The sequence below is a fragment of the Lathyrus oleraceus genome, chromosome 5 (genome assembly GCF_024323335.1).
Source record: "Lathyrus oleraceus cultivar Zhongwan6 chromosome 5, CAAS_Psat_ZW6_1.0, whole genome shotgun sequence".
Classification (NCBI taxonomy): Eukaryota; Viridiplantae; Streptophyta; class Magnoliopsida; order Fabales; family Fabaceae; genus Lathyrus; species Lathyrus oleraceus.
The window spans coordinates 510,293,928-510,299,927 of record NC_066583.1 but is presented as its reverse complement, the minus strand read 5'-3'; positions in this window follow the sequence as shown (position 1 = coordinate 510,299,927).

Genomic DNA, 6,000 nt, shown 5'->3' with positions numbered 1-6,000 from the left:
ATGTTAAATTGGTGACCATTTTTAAGGTTTTTGAAATATCTAAAACTCTTATGAAGACACATTTCTCATTTGGAGCTCACATAAAAAGTTTAGTAAGGTGGAACATTGATGTATATGGCTTGACACTTAGAATTTTTTTCAACATGTTGAAATTTCCAAACTTCCACCTCTAAATTCACCTTGATCCAAGTTCCAAATGGAAAAGTGTTCAACATAAGTGTTATTCCTCTTGATCTAAGCTTTCGAAAGAGTCTTAATTCATTCATTTTGGACCAAGTTTGCTAGGGCTACGCATGGTTTTAACAGGAAAGCATGATTGGTGGAAATCAAAATTAAAATGATCACATAACATTGCCTTGCCATTCAAGCTTCACTCCAACCTCATTTCAGATGCATTTGGACCTAATTGGATTGCTTCATGGGCCTGTACACACCCATGCAAGCTTGTGCATGACATTGCCAAATTTGGAAGAAAATTCAAGGGTGCAAATAACACTCCCAATTGCTATAAATATGGACCCTCTGAGCTCATTTGAAGGGATCCTTGCGCGCCAACTTTGCCCCCTCTCTTCAAACCCTCACAATTCAAAGGAAAGCCTGATAATTTTCACTTGAAAATTGGGTTTGAATCTCACTGTTTGGAGATTCAAAAACTCCAGGATCCAAAGCTTCTTTCCATTCCTAATCCACTTTTGCAAATCATTGGAGCAAGATAAAACAAGAATTGAAGCAAGGAAGAGCAATTTCTGCACAGCATTGAAGGTATTTTCTCAAAATTTTCTTCTCTTCGATTCTCACTAAATTCTCATCAATTCTCTTGGATCTTTGGTTGTCTGAAGTCCTACCAATGTAGGCAAGAAGATTGAGTTGATTTGAGGACAAATTGAAGCAACTCAGTTGACACACCTCAAAATTCAACTCCTCATATCTTTCTATATATTTGGAGTTAGTTGAAATTGAGGTCAGATTCATGCTCTACGTCATTTTTTCTTTCAGATCATGTCATCCTATTCATTTATGTGATGGTGATGACTGAACCAGTCCGGCAAGGTTCGCCTGAGAAGGTGACTGGAGGTTTAGCGTCGGTGATGTGTTGGACTGGTTCTGAGCCACATGATCGATTCATAATGTTTTAATCTCGTGCCTTGCTTGTAAATACCACTTGTGTTACGCGTTGACTAGTGACTATGGTACATAGTTTAGTAGTTTATAACTTGTAATTTCCTTTCATTCCCTTTCCATTGTATTGTGAAGATCCACCCTCCCCCCCCCCCCCCCCCATTATGGGTTAAATGTTACCCTCCCCTTAATCATGTAATAGCTTAGATTTATTGCTTCCTAGTTATTTTACTATGCATGTTAATAACCAAGATAAAATACAAAACGATAAATCAGAGCATTTCAAAAGAAACAAAAGGTACTTGATTCAATGTCAAGTTATTTTCCAAATAAAACTCACACCATTACAACGTGAATACTTGATCCAATATCAAGTATCCCTCATCCACTCCATGATCCATTCTAACATCTCTTCTCTATTCTCCTCTCAATCTTCATTCTATCTATCACCTTCATTATTCACTCACTAGTTTCATAATAAATTCAAATGCTTGATTCAACATCAAGTCCCTTTTTTAAAACCAGTTTCATAACGAATTGGAATGCCAAATGGGGTGTACGTGTTTGTACACAACATTCAAGTAATTGGGTTGTCGGTCGTAACTTGTCTGAGGACCCGACACTTGACTTTCCCCCTTAAAACATCTAATAATTCAAACAAGTTAGATCTAGGTTCTATGAGGATGAAAAATAATAGTTAGGACTTCATTGTCCTCTCGATTCCCAAGTACTTTAATCGTTGACCATACTTAGTCAAGGGTTAGAGACTTGTCTCCCTTTAAGTTCCAACGATTAAACTTGTCAAATTATTTTTACAATTCAAATCTCTTTTTTGGATGAAAAAGAATGGTTAAGACAACATTGTCCTCTCAACTTCCGAGTTATTGGACCGTTGACTATATCTAGCCAAAGGTCTAATGCTTGTCTTCGTACATAACATGAACCCTAACAAATTGAATCACCTTTTGCCTTAGGGCTTTCTCTTCAAAACCTTTCAATAAGGATGTGTTACTTCCGTTCTACCGTGAACGAAGCTTAAGGCTCCATGTGCGAGCAAGCAATGTTTAACTGCTACAGTGCGAACCGAGCGTATCCATTTTACCGCAAAGAAGAAAATACTTTCCGCTCCCATGATAGAGTATAAAAGCAAGTGAATAGTAGCACGCGAACGTCAATCTATTTAGTAAAAACAACCAAACAAATACGCCATTTTCGAGCCGAACTACGAAGCTCTGACTTCCCTATTGCACGTATGGGGATACGTAGGCACGAGGGCCTGAATCCTTGCCGAGCACACTAAATTAAAACTTATTTTCTCTCCCAGCTTATTCTTTCATCTCATTCCCGATAGTAAGCAATTTACAGATAAATAAACATCCATACACAATTGATACGAGCAATTGGTTCCCATGGAGTACCATGGATGTGAGGGATGCTAATACCTTCCCCTCGCATAACCGACTTCCGAATCCGCTCTTGGTTGCGAGACCATTTCTCTTATTTGGGGTTTTATCGCTATTTTCTCTTTTCTTTGGAATAAATAAAATCCGGTGGCGACTCTGTATTTTTCATGGCGCTTTAGCTGACGACTCTGCTGGGGATAATATGGAGTTCTCATAAGCGAGTCAAGCCTAGCTTGCCTGTATCCTTTCCCTTGGATGTTTACTTTTGTTATCATTTGCTTTATTTATCCATTCCTGTTATATATTCCGGTTATATGTATCTTGTTGTGATGTTGTGGGATTAGATCTATTGTTTGAGTGAAAAACCCAATACACACACTTAGAGAGTATACATAAGATAGGAGGGACTTCGTGTTGACCTATCGGACGTAGTTGTCTTGAGAGGGAGACACGAACATCCCACTTGGAATAGATTCTTTTTTGGAGTTTTGCTGGCACGTGAGTCACGTTCACGCTGACATCCATTCTTCCAAAGAGAGTTCGTGACTCCAAGGACCTTAGACGACCCCTGGCATTCGAAGTTGAGGGAAACCTCACTTAGAAGAGATCATCCCGAAGGTATTGTTAACTCACAAGTCATCTTGTGGCGATAACGATACTTTCGCCTCATGATCCATGAATCTAAGCATCTTCATAAGTCTTAGTACTCGCCTTGTGAGGAGACATGGTTATTTCTTGCCGGGAAATAAACCTTCAACGTACCTTGAGCTTCACGATCAGATTTTCCAAGATGCTATAAACCCTTGGATCCATGATGTTACATGCCATATCATCACATCATTCAGCATATGCATTCCTTTGGGAACATAAAAGCATGTTGCATTCATAATTGCATTTCATCAGACCTATTCAAGAAGACTCACTGTTGTTTGGCCTTTGTCCAGAACCCGCCACAGTCAAGCTGACTTCCCGACATTCATACAACATGAGCCATAATCAGAAGCTTCTCATGGATCAGTGGGAGCAGAATTAAGCTGTTATGAGGGAAGATATGACCGTTGTGAAAGCTCAGATGGGTTAGCTTGTTGAAGCCATCCAAGCTTTGGCTAGAAGACAAGAGGAAATGTGTCAGACTAATCTGAGAGATGTCGCTGCCAATCCTATTGTTGTGACAATACCAGTGAATCCCCCAAGAGGAGCGATACTCCTGTCGTAACTCAACCACCTCCCGAGAGAGTCCTAGTGTATCAAAATGTTGCTCAGATATTCAACGTCCCTGTCAATGGGAGAGCTCAACCTGATATTGACGATCATCGGGATGCTTTCTTCACTACAAGGGTTGATTCAATTTATGACGCTTTCGGTCCTTCTCTGGCTGACTTCGAACGAAGATTTCGTATGATGGAGGACAAATTAAAGGCAATAGAAGGTCCCGATACCTTTGGGTTAGATGTCGCCGATATGTGCCTAGTGCAAGGTGTGAAGATTCCTCCGAAGTTCAAGGTTCCAAACTTTGAAAACTATCAAGCAATCACCTGTCCTAAGACTCACATCTGAGGTTTTTGCAGAAAGATGGCTGCTTATTCTGACGATGAAAAATCTTAATGCACTTTTTCCAGGACAGTCTTAGTGGGGCTTCTCTGGAATGGTATATGCATCTTGAGCGCACACATATATGAACCTGGAGGGAACTTGGTGAAGCCTTCCTAAAGCATTATCAGTACAATTCAGACATGGTTCCCAATCAGACTCAACTTCAAAGCCTTGCTCAGAAGCCGGACGAATCGTTCCAAGAATACGCCCAACGGTGGAGAGATCTAGCTACCAGGGTCCAACCTCCTCTTCTCAAAAAAGAACTGGTAGGTATGTTCATGGACACCCTTCAAGGGCCATACCTTGATAGGCTGATTGGAAGCACTACCTTAGGATTCTCAAACTTGGTCACCGTTGGGGAACAAATTGAGAACGACATAAAGACCGACAAGATACAAGATACAACATCTGCAGCCAGTGGAGCAAATAAATCCCATTCCGGATTTCCCAAAAAGAAGGAGGGGAGGCCAATGCTACCATGATAGCCAAAATAGAAGTTGGAGCCTACCAAATTCCATACTATCCAGTGGCAGCAGTAGCACCAAATTCGTATCAGCAACTAACGTATGTTATCCCAACTGGTCCCCCATCGATGGAGTATCAATAACCTTATGCTCTGCATAGATAAAACCCTTATCAGTAGGGGCGTCAGAAACTGAGGAAGCCAAAGAGGAAGATAGACCCGATCCCGATGTCATACAGTTAGTTGCTTGCTCACTTGCTTCGAGACTCCTTGGTGAAATATAGAGAGTTAAGACCTCCTCCAACACCTCTCCCTCAAGGATATGATGCCAATGCTAGGTATGAATTCCATTCTGGAGCACCTAGACATACTGTCGAGAACTGTAGAGCCTTGAAGCATAAGGTCCAAGACTTGATTGACTCTAAAGCTATATCGTTTGCACCAACTTTTCCAAATGTAACGAACAATCCCGTGCAGGCCAGTACATTTGCAATGTCATAGTCAGAGCAGTGGTAAATTTGAAGAAGTTGTGTCTGTGGGACAATCCTGTCAGCTTCTTCCGGAACCAAGACCCCAAGCCGTGGGAGGAATAATGTTGATCACTCCTGCAATCATTAGTTTGTTCAATCATTTTTCATGTGTAATTTTTCTTGTTTGTCATTTGTAACATTCACTTGTAATAAACTCGTTTGTTTTTGAATAATAATGACATTGAAATAAATATGCATTGTTTTGAATAAATCCATTCGTGTCCACTCATATCTTCCATCAATATCAAACTTTTGTTAAGCGAAATCAAAAGGAGAATGATGAAATTGAAAACAGGATATCACTGCACGTACACTTTTGAATAGAACCTTGCTGATGATGTAAGGCATTATTTCAAATCCCCAAACACCGGAGATATAAGGAGATAATCCCTAGTCAAACCTTCGAGCCAAGGAGTAGGAGTTTCTTTCTAAATATAAAACCCTCAATCTTAACCCGGGGCAGGGTAGCCGTCAGTTAGTTGGACCAGGCGTTCAAACTTCAAAAAAGGGGTGTTCTATCTGAGGATCAACCCCATCTTATCCCTCAAAAGAGGTAGGAAACGATAAATCCACATTGGTTGTCCCTCACCCACAGAGGCACGAGGCAGTCACAACCCCTCTAATCAATTGAACAAATGTCACACAATTTGTTCCGTAAAAAAAATCAAGATCAAAAGAAAAGAAATGAAAGCCCGCTAAGTCGAAACTTGAGAACAAGTGACTTAGGCAAAAATTAGGGCATCCCTGTGGATTGAAAATCAGAGTAATCCAGCAAAAGTAAGGAAACAAAAAACAAGACAAATGGGGAATCATAAGAAAATCCTCAGCAAGAACAAAATTGTGTGGCTACAAACCAAATAGAAGGTGCATGACCGCCACTCTAAGAACCTTG